Here is a 10,000-nt window from a genome sequence, read left to right on the forward strand (position 1 = left end):
CAGGTCGGGTCGTCTTACTCCCATTCCGCGCAAGAGTGCCGAGGCGGACTTCAGAAAGCCCACCCAACAGTGTGCGTTACGCCGTTTCTACCCGCGGGCGCGGCCAAGCCAACCGTCCAAGGTTGCAGCCGGCGTCCACTGGGCGCAACAAATTTGGCACGGGGCGCCCTTCGAAATTCGGGCAATCCCCGGCATGTTCGGGTATAGCCGTCCCCGCGTCCAAGCGGGGCCAGCGGCGGAAAGCGTCGGGCGCAGCGAGCTGCTTCACCCACACGGGGTAGAAACAATGGCGCTCGTCACCCTCGAACAATCCGGTAATGATCCTTCCGCAGGTTCACCTACGGAAACCTTGTTACGACTTTTACTTCCTCTAAATGATCAAGTTTGGTCATCTTTCCAACAGACCGGCGCAACCGAAAGGCCGCGCCGGACATCGGTCCGAAGACCTCACTAAATCATTCAATCGGTAGTAGCGACGGGCGGTGTGTACAAAGGGCAGGGACGTAATCAACGCGAGCTTATGACTCGCGCTTACTGGGAATTCCTCGTTCAAGGGGAACAATTGCAAGCCCCTATCCCAATCACGAAAGAAGTTCCACGGGTTACCCAGTCTTTTCAGACAGGGATAAAGACACGCTGCTTCCTTCAGTGTAGCGCGCGTGCGGCCCCGGACATCTAAGGGCATCACAGACCTGTTATTGCTCTGTTTCGTGCGGCTAGGAGCCGCTTGTCCCTCTAAGAAGGTTGTAAGGTGCTGGGAACCCCGCACCTATTTAATAGGCTAGAGTCTCGTTCGTTATCGGAATTAACCAGACAAATCGCTCCACCAACTAAGAACGGCCATGCACCACCATCCACCGAATCAAGAAAGAGCTCTCAATCTGTCAATCCTCCCAGTGTCCGGGCCGGGTAAGTTTTCCCGTGTTGAGTCAAATTAAGCCGCAGGCTCCACTCCTGGTGGTGCCCTTCCGTCAATTCCTTTAAGTTTCAGCTTTGCAACCATACTTCCCCCGGAACCCAAACACTTTGGTTTCCCGGAAGCTGCCCGCCGAGTCATTTGAGTAACTCAGGCGGATCGCTGGTTGGCATCGTTTATGGTCAGAACTAGGGCGGTATCTGATCGCCTTCGAACCTCTGACTTTCGTTCTTGATCAAAGAAAACATTCTTGGCAAATGCTTTCGCAGTAGTTCGTCTTGCGACGGTCCAAGAATTTCACCTCTAGCGCCGCAATACGAATGCCCCCGTCTGTCCCTCTTAATCATTACCTCGTATTCCAAAAACCAACAGAACAGAAACGAGGTCTTGTTCTATTATTCCATGCAAGTTTATTCAGGCGACTCGCCTGCGTTGAGCACTCTAATTTTTTCAAAGTAAAAGCACCGGCCTTCTCGAGGCACACAATGAAGTGCACCAAGAAAGGACCGGCATGATGTTCAGTCCGAGCCGTCGCATCGGGTAGATGCACTACTCGTCTGGAACTGAGATCCAACTACGAGCTTTTTAACCGCAGCAGCTTTAGTATACGCTATTGGAGCTGGAATTACCGCGGCTGCTGGCACCAGACTTGCCCTCCAATTGATCCTCGTTAAAGGATTTAGAGTGTACTCATTTCAATTACGGGGCCTCAAAAGAGTCCCGTATTGTTATTTTTCGTCACTACCTCCCCGTGCCGGGAGTGGGTAATTTGCGCGCCTGCTGCCTTCCTTGGATGTGGTAGCCGTTTCTCAGGCTCCCTCTCCGGAATCGAACCCTGATTCTCCGTTACCCGTAACAACCATGGTAAGCAAGTAACCTACCATCGAAAGTTGATAAGGCAGACACTTGAAAGAAACGTCGCCGGCTCGTGGCCATGCGATCAGCACAAAGTTATCCAGAGTCACCACACAATACGGGCCGAAACCCGATCGATCTTGGTCTAATAAAAGCACCCGTCGCCCAAAGGGCTTCAGGCTCACTGCATGTATTAGCTCTAGAATTGCCACAGTTATCCAAGTAGGAAGAAACGATCTAAGGAACCATAACTGATTTAATGAGCCATTCGCGGTTTCGCCTTATTTCGGCATGTACTTAGACATGCATGGCTTAATCTTTGAGACAAGCATATGATTACTGGCAGGATCAACCAGGTAATCGTTCAACTGCGCGTCCCGCCTGTCAAGCAGGCCGGACGCCGTTTTTGCGATGCCGAGGCCACCTTCAGGCGCCCCAGCACGCTTCGTTCTTGCAAAGAGTAGCACTTTGCACAGTCCGAGACGACGGCGTTCGAGCTCGCTACGGCGCCCTCCCCGAAGGGCCGGGTATCGCCACGCGGCAAGAAGCACGCAACATTCTCGATAGACTGGTTGTGTCGACTCGATCACGGCTTGCGGTTTCTCTTGAGCCCGCAGCACAGGTGGACCGACCGACACTTGCAACGTAGCCGAGACGGCAAAGCCGCCAGGCGACGGGTCACGCCCGCGCCTTCGGCGCTTTCGCATTTGACTCGTCCGAGGACGATGCGGAACACAACTCGATATCGTGGAGAAAGCGTCGTCCGACAACCAGCCCCTAACGCATCAAGCGGATGAGGCTGCAGACGTCAGCTGTGGGATCCACGGGAGCGATACCGGGGACACGCTTGACGGGCACGAAGCCCGCCGCATATCAAACACCCAGGTCGCTTTTGGGGGCGACTGCTCTCTGGGACCCCCATATAATAGCAGCGATAAGTTCCCAAATCTCCATGGGGCCGTACTCGTGCCACTTTCGACGAGCGTTTGGCGAAAATCGTGCCGCCTCGCAGCGCCGCGAGCGAGATGGAAAGCTTACGTCGGCAGCGCAATGCCGAAGTCGTGAAAGCGCAGCGCGTCGACCGAATGCGCGAACGGCAATCTCTCGCCTATGGACAGCGCGGTTTCCAGAACAATCGCCTTTCTGTGCCCCTACGGGGCCGCACGCTAGCGCAGCCCTTTCGCCGTTTCCGAGCACGAGTGCGACCGGCGCGGGCGGCGTGCTCGACACCCCGGCTGACGCCGTTTCGGACTTTGTCTCTTCGCGCGCTCGCGCCAACGCCGCGGCAAAACGACGACCTCTGCGCGGTTCTTTCCCGGTTCCCGGCGTGCTATAGTGCAGCCAGCCGGACGGTGGCGACGACTCAGTCGCGGCCGTGCGGTGGCTTGTACGCCAAAGTTGCGTGACGGGCGTCGAGCTCCCGCCGCGGCCCGGCTCAGGTGGTTTCGGACTTCTGTCTCTTCCGAGCGCTCGCGTCGTCGTGGGCACGATTCTCGAGTGCGGAGCGGTGCGCGGACACCACCACGAACACGCGCAAGCCGAAAACGGCACTACGGTACAACGTCGGCCAGGGCGGTACGGCCCCCTTATATGAGCAGCGATAAGTGACCAGATCTCCACGGGGCCGTACTCGTGCGACAAGGCGGCGTACTGCGCCGAGCCGAGCGCCAATATTTGGCCTTGGCACGGCCGATTTGAGCTCTCGCGATCGCCGCGGTACCGCCGCTCACCGATTCAAGGCACGCTAGCGCGGCCCCTTCGCCATTTTTCGAGTAAGAGTGCGAAAAGCGCGCGCGGCGTGCTCGTCGCCCCGGCTGACGTAGTCTCGGACTTAGTCTCGCTCACGCCGCCCCGGCTGACGTCGTCTCGGACTTAGTCGCGCTCACACCGCCCCGGCTCACGTGGTTTCGGACTTTCGTCTCTTCCGAGCGCTCGCGTCGTCGTGGGCACGATTCTCGAGTGCGGAGCGGTGCGCGGACACCACCACGAACACGCGCAAGCCGAAAACGGCACTACGGTACAACGTCGGCCAGGGCGGTACGGCCCCTTATAAGAGCAGCGATAAGTGACCAGACCTCCACGGGGCCGTACTCGTGCGACAAGGCGGCGTACTGCGCCGAGCCGAGCGCCAATATTTGGCTTTGGCACGGCCGATTTGAGCTCTCGCGATCGCCGCGGTACCGCCGCTCACCGATTCAAGGCACGCTAGCGCGGCCCCTTCGCCATTTTTCGAGTAAGAGTGGGAAAAGCGCGCGCGGCGTGCTCGACGCCCCGGCTGACGTCGTCTCGGACTTGGTCGACGCCCCGGCTGACGTAGTCTCGGACTTAGTCTCGCTCACGCCGCCCCGGCTGACGTCGTCTCGGACTTAGTCGCGCTCACACCGCCCCGGCTCACGTGGTTTCGGACTTTCGTCTCTTCCGAGCGCTCGCGTCGTCGTGGGCACGATTCTCGAGTGCGGAGCGGTGCGCGGACACCACCACGAACACGCGCAAGCCGAAAACGGCACTACGGTACAACGTCGGCCAGGGCGGTACGGCCCCTTATAAGAGCAGCGATAAGTGACCAGACCTCCACGGGGCCGTACTCGTGCGACAAGGCGGCGTACTGCGCCGAGCCGAGCGCCAATATTTGGCTTTGGCACGGCCGATTTGAGCTCTCGCGATCGCCGCGGTACCGCCGCTCACCGATTCAAGGCACGCTAGCGCGGCCCCTTCGCCATTTTTCGAGTAAGAGTGGGAAAAGCGCGCGCGGCGTGCTCGACGCCCCGGCTGACGTCGTCTCGGACTTGGTCGACGCCCCGGCTGACGTAGTCTCGGACTTAGTCTCGCTCACGCCGCCCCGGCTGACGTCGTCTCGGACTTAGTCGCGCTCACACCGCCCCGGCTCACGTGGTTTCGGACTTTCGTCTCTTCCGAGCGCTCGCGTCGTCGTGGGCACGATTCTCGAGTGCGGAGCGGTGCGCGGACACCACCACGAACACGCGCAAGCCGAAAACGGCACTACGGTACAACGTCGGCCAGGGCGGTACGGCCCCTTATAAGAGCAGCGATAAGTGACCAGACCTCCACGGGGCCGTACTCGTGCGACAAGGCGGCGTACTGCGCCGAGCCGAGCGCCAATATTTGGCCTTGGCACGGCCGATTTGAGCTCTCGCGATCGCCGCGGTACCGCCGCTCACCGATTCAAGGCACGCTAGCGCGGCCCCTTCGCCATTTTTCGAGTAAGAGTGGGAAAAGCGACCGCGGCGTGCTCGACGCCCCGGCTGACGTCGTCTCGGACTTAGTCGACGCCCCGGCTGACGTAGTCTCGGACTTGGTCTCGCTCACGCCGCCCCGGCTGACGTAGTCTCGGACTTGGTCTCGCTCACGCCGCCCCGGCTGACGTCGTCTCGGACTTAGTCGCGCTCACACCGCCCCGGCTCACGTGGCTTCGGACTTGGTCTCTTCGAGCGCTCGCAGCCAGGTCGGGGCCGACGCCGACGTCTGCGTGGGGCTTCAACGATTCCCGGCGCGACGCAATGCAACTGCGCGCAGGATGCCAGCGACTCCGCCGTGGCCGTGCGGCGGTGTACACGCAGAAGTTTCGTGAAGGGGTATCGAGCTCCCGCCGCCCCGGCGGACGTGGTTTCGGACTTTAGCGCTCGCAGCGATCTCGCGGCGATCGCTGACGTCTGCGCGGTTTCAGGTGTGCTACGATGCAGCAGTCTGCCGCACGACAATTTACGGAAGCGAGTGCATTCCGCCCCGGCGGACGCGGCAGCGGACTTTGTGCCTGCGGGAGTGCTCTTGTTGCTGTAAAATTTGAACGGGTGCAGCTGCGCGAAGCAAGTGTACACATTTTCTCTCTCTCTCTCTCTCTCTCTGCCTCTGAGGCGACTGTAATTTTAATTTAAATGCAATTGGAGGCGGGAGCAACCTGATGAGAGTAGGCGGACTTCGGCACACCTTGTAGTTTAGAAATTGTTTTCAAGCTTTGAGGACATACACAATCGCGCCATCTGCTTTCCCCGTCTCTTTGGCACTTCATAGTGTGTGCAGCATGCTCTGCATTCCAAAGAAACGCGCCTGTTTCTCCCCCTCTCTCACGTTCTTCTTGTCTTTCTTGCTGCTCTTGTGAGAAGTTGCTATGCTCTTTACTCGCTGTAAAATAGAATGCTTGCGCGAGCCAACAACTTGCGTGTCTTTCTTTTTTTTTGTTGTTGTTGTTTTTTTCTCTCTTCCCAAGACGTTTCTGCCATTATTCACTAGCTCTCGTTCTTAGTATGCAACGGAGCGTTAGCTCGCGCCATCTACCTTTCTTTCTGTATGGCGAAGGCCGTAGGTTTTCCTAGTTCCGCACACAGATGGCGCGGATGCGTTTTCGCGCCAGTTTCGAACGACCTCGCTGTACACATGTTTCTCATTTAAAAGTTTCAAAGGGGCTTGCGAAAGGGCGTGGTCCTTTTTTCTTGCGCAAGGCTGAGCTTTCCAGCTGTGCTTAAGCTATGCTAGCATGTGTGCGTATGTGTGTGTGTGTGTGTGTGTGTGTGTGTGTGTGTGTGTGCGTGCGCGCGCGCGCGTGCGTGCGCGTGCATATGTGTGCGTGTGTGTGTATACACGCACACGGTAAAGATGATGGGGTAGCGCTATTTCTTTCTTTCTTTCTTTCTTTTTTAACAACACCTGTGCTCCACATGGCGATCTTCCTGCCCTCTATGTTTCCGGTTGGAAGGAGTGCGCAGCCTTTTCTATATTTATTTATTTTTTTTTTTTCATTCTCTTTCATTCGTACATGAGGCGCGCTACCTAATTCTAGCGGTCGAATCGACACGTTGCAATCCGTCCCGGCCTGTGCCGTATGAAAACTTTCAGTGGGCCTTGCGGTAAATAAAAGGAAATGAGGGAAATGCGCGTAGTGTATTACACTTGCGCACGGGCTTGAAACGAAGGCCTCAAAGAAAGCCGCCTTGAGCGGTCGCATTCAGACGGAAGTAAGCATTCCCCTTGCGCGTGTTTTCCGCTCGCCTGTTCCGTTTTCTACGAGGTTGCCTTCGTTGGTTTTGCCTTGCGAACAAGCTTGCGCTCGGGTCTCGTTTCTACGCGACGGCGTTTCGTTAACAGTGAAAGACTGAGGCGTCGCGAGTTGATTCGCGAGATAGAGAGCATAGAGTCTCTAGACGGGCTGGGTTTTATAAGATTGCCCACGCTGTTGCTGAGGTTACCAATGTCGCCAGGGCACCCACAAGGCAGTGGTACAATGGAGTGAAGTGAAAGACATCGCTTCTCGGCCTTTTGGCTAAGATCAAAGTGTAGTATCTGTTCTTATCAGCTTAATATCTGATACGGGTTCTATATGGACCCACGATATTAAACCTATTTTTGGAAGTTGGCGGAGTGCTTGAAGCCTGCTTCACCTCCGCCGCAGGTCGGCCCGGTATTGCACTACCTCCGGGATCGGCCCCCGCTCACTTAGGTGAGACTTCATTCAATCAAAATGAAGAACACAAGCTCGAAGCGAGCACTCACGTGACACGCACCATTCCCATACTATACGCAACGATGCCGGTGTTTCTGAACGATTGTCTGCTGTAATGAGCCACTTGGGGGGGGGGGGGGGGAAGGGTGATTAGCCGTGGGTTTTGCAATCAATGTAAGTCCCACTCAAAGCCAACACTGCATTTTGGAGTTCACTATCGCTTTGATCCGTAAACGACAGCAAGCTCGCCCTGCGAAAATCCGCTGCCCTAGTGGAAGAAAGGTTCCCTATGAAACAAAAATGGAGTGCCCGATTTCCGGCAACATTTTCGCTGCAGTGGGACCGAGCGCCTCGAAAACAAACTTGTCGTATGGCCAAGTGTGGCGAAATATATTCAAGGGTTCAGAGGTGCCTCAGCTTTCCAACCTGTATGTTATGAATACCTGTTGCTACCTTTTCGTCATCATCATCCTGCTGGCTACGACCACTGCAGGGCAAAGACCTCTCCCATTATTCTCCAAGCACCCCGGTCACGTGTAAGCCCGGTCACGGTCGCCGTCTAGTGCCTGCGCCCTTCCTAATCTAATCTGCCCTCCTAAATTTCCGCCACCCCGTGCTACGCTTCCCTTCTCTTGGAATTCAGTCGGTAACCCTTAATTGATGATCTTCCCCCCACATTGCATGCCCTGCGCACGCCCATTTCTTTTTCTTGGTTTAAACTAAGGTGTCATTAGCTCGCGTTTGTTCGCTCACCCCCCGAATCTGCTCTATTCTTATCCCCCGTAGCGCTACACCCATCATTCTTCTTTCCAAAGCTCGTCGCGTCGCCCTCAGTTACCCTTCGGTAATCCTTAAGGTCCTTCGTTGCGGCACTCGCGGCATCTTTCTCATTTAAATAAGGCTATTTCGTTCAGTTTTGGGGGAAAACTCAATGAGCTAGGCGCGATTGTGTCCCCGGCGCCGCTCTCAACAAGATGGCGGCGCCCAGGCTTTTTGCCTGGTGGTTCGGCTTGACGCAGAACACGCCTGCAGGGCAGTGAAGCCGCATTGAAGGGGCAACGAGCGGCGCAGTGAAGCGCATGCTCGGGCGAAAAACGCGAACATCAGCCAAAAATACAACCAAATGGCCAAATACGAATTTCCGTTATGGGAAATTGGAGTTCAGTTGGCGCGTTGCGCTCGCCTAAGGTAAAGAACATAAATGCGAGTGCCACATCAGCCAAGTCAATGCTGAGGATCGCGTATCATTTCTTATTTATTTTTCCCCTTGCCTCCTGGCCTGCGTGGCCCTAGCGCGCATGCCCACGAAAGTAATGCAATAAGGAAAACGCGAAATCATGCGGTGACGGCTGTATCATATCCATTGTGCGTGCTTTGTTCTTTTTGGACTACAGTGGTGTGCGTTATGAGAAAGTTTCAGTGACCAGCGAACCTATATTTAGAACCACATTTACGGTTACTGCTAACAAGCTGCGGGTAGGTGTTTTTTTTTTCTTTCTTTCTTTTTTTCGCTACCAACGATGGGTTATCGCAACCGCGATCGGTTGTGCTAGACGCGTTCTTGCCAAACGTTGGCTCTATACGCGACCCGTGACGCGTGGTCGGCACATTCAAGCAGTCCATTGCAAACCGTTCCAAGAAGAAGGATGCTAGCTCCACGTTCCGCCGGGAGCGCTAGTTCGAAGATTGTACTTTTAGACCCTCGAGGAAGCACCGCCATCCCACGTTTTCTATAACGCGCTAAGACTCAGAGCGACAGCGACCACTTGTCTTTGTCAATATCTCGGACACACTTTTTTTTTTTTCTTTAATCCAGATCGTCAGACGAGCCCGCGTTCACGCGCACTCGCTCTCTCCGATAAGCAGGGTAGCTCGGTTGGGGTGTTGTAGGGCCTCGCGCATGCGCTGCTGAGTTCGTCGCTTCGCCGGCCGGTCGACGCTGGCGCGGTACTGGTAATCAACTTCGACGGGCATGGTGAAACGTCACTGTGAAACGTCACGACTAGCAATGCAATGTGTTTGCGAGCAATCGGAGAAATGAGAGAGCCCCTGTAGATTAGTGGAAACGTTCCTCCAAGTATTACGTTTGCAATTTGCGCCTACGAACATGAACTAGACAAAGGAAATGATCTGTAGCCGCCTTCACTTCATAAAATTCCCGTACGAAGAAATTTGCGTGCGCACGTGATCTCCCGCATGAAACCAGACGATAGGTTAATTTTAGCCGTTCATTTCGATTTGCCGAATGTAAACCGGAACACTTTCTCCACGCGCTCTTGAGGTTTGAATGACAATCAATGACATGCTTTTTTTATATATTTTTGTTTGTTCTATCTGGAACCAAAAGAATTCAGAACGCCATTTCAATCTTAGATTCGATTCACGCCTTGCGTTACGTCACCCCTGGCATATCTGATGAACACGCTCTGCTGTTAAGCTTCATGATCACGGCATTAAAAGTCGCCACTTCCCGAACGTTTATCGAGCCGATGATGAACCGTATGCTGGATTCTTATTGTAATGAGTTTATAGAAAGTTTTATACTTCTATGGCTAGCTTCAAGGAAAGGAAAAACATCGCTCAGCATTGTATAACGCATAACAACAACAACGAAAAATCTGCAGGTTATTCATACTACAATGAGAACACTAGGAATACTGAAAAAGATGAAATCTAGACATGCTGCAAGGAGCCAACAAATGCAATTGAACCAACGAACTGAACTGCAATTATTTCATCAAGACATGCCCCGAAAAAACGTGGCCACTATCAAT

General features: G+C 54.9%; 2 non-coding genes across 2 annotated transcripts; one reads left to right on the top strand and one right to left on the bottom strand.

The window, feature by feature from the left end:
- Nucleotides 1-315: 315 nt before the first annotated feature.
- On the bottom strand, nt 316-2,130 carry LOC139053441 (small subunit ribosomal RNA). Its single transcript, XR_011510487.1, has one exon. It is a non-coding gene; the product is annotated as a small subunit ribosomal RNA (ribosomal RNA).
- A 4,896-nt stretch (nt 2,131-7,026) lies between these two features.
- LOC139053429 (U2 spliceosomal RNA) lies at nt 7,027-7,218 on the top strand. Its single transcript, XR_011510475.1, has one exon. It is a non-coding gene; the product is annotated as a U2 spliceosomal RNA (small nuclear RNA).
- The last annotated feature ends 2,782 nt before the right edge of the window (nt 7,219-10,000 follow it).

This window comes from Dermacentor albipictus, unplaced genomic scaffold (genome assembly GCF_038994185.2).
Source record: "Dermacentor albipictus isolate Rhodes 1998 colony unplaced genomic scaffold, USDA_Dalb.pri_finalv2 scaffold_125, whole genome shotgun sequence".
Classification (NCBI taxonomy): Eukaryota; Metazoa; Arthropoda; class Arachnida; order Ixodida; family Ixodidae; genus Dermacentor; species Dermacentor albipictus.